The following is a 1,173-nucleotide window of genomic DNA, read 5'->3' as shown; positions in this document are numbered from 1 at the left end:
GTGTCATACCAATTTCCTTTAGCGCCTAATTTTAGCAATTTGAAAGATATTTTTAAGGGATAGAGGAACGATGCGAGTATTTTTTAATTGGGAGACCATCTAATCACTGACCCAAATAAAGGCCCACTCTGCTTGCAACAACATAGGTTGAAATGGCTGCACTATGGGCATAAACTCCCCAAAATTACAAGATCTCACATTATTTGATATCTAAAATACGAATACTTGACTGCATACATGCATGCTTTTACCTTGTTCGCTTCAAAAATACACTTGCCCCTTAGCAATATTCCCACTTTTCCAAGACACCACTTGGACAACCCATATCCCGCCTCCCTTTTGTCACATGCCCAAATGACTTGATATCCACAACGTTAACAGGCAAGTAGTTGATCATTAAACCTTTTACTCTAGAAATGTAGACACTTACCATTTCCAATAAGCAAAAAACGGTTTCGTTTTATAAGTACTGTCTCTGAGAAGCAATTAAGGCAACAATGACCCTATACAGAACCCGATTTGCACCGTTGCCAAACCGTTGCAGGAGATGCAGCAATAGCAGCAAAGTCTTGGAGACCAGGGAAAAAATAAACCACCACTAAAACTGTAAGACGCAAGAAGATTAGGCGGAGTTCGCCTGAGAATCACAATTTTAATCCGTCCATTGCTTTGGAAATTTCCAATTAAACCGAATGCAAAGACTTCGTAGCGAAAATTTCTGCCCACTGTCCATCCTATTTATTGGAGCATAGAATGCTGTGATCGCCAGTAAATTCCGTCCTTTCTTCCACTATCATCCCTCTCTCGTCCTTCCTGTCAGAATCTACCGAGGGAGGTAGAGGAATGTAGTAGATGCAGGAAGAGCCAAAAGCAGATAACTTCGCGGAATAAAAAAAGTAAAGGAAGGAGCAGAGAAGGAAACATTGACGAGGAAGAGGAGGAGGAGGAAGAGGAGGCGAATAGACTAAAAACATTTGCAATGATGCCTGCGTTTTGCCGTCAGAAGTTTTCAGAGCAAGGCGGGGACTGAAATTGTGTGCCTCAGGAGCATCATGTCTAATGCCCTTGCGATTTGCCAACTTGGAGGTGGTTTTTCGAGTCCTCTGTCTGCAGTGCCCATGATGGCTTGAGAAAAGTACGAGTTGTCGATCCCTTTCGATTTCACATCCTCGT

This window comes from Echinococcus granulosus, assembly GCF_000524195.1.
Source record: "Echinococcus granulosus chromosome Unknown EG_S00304, whole genome shotgun sequence".
NCBI lineage: Eukaryota > Metazoa > Platyhelminthes > Cestoda > Cyclophyllidea > Taeniidae > Echinococcus > Echinococcus granulosus.
This window is presented reverse-complemented; position numbering follows the sequence as displayed.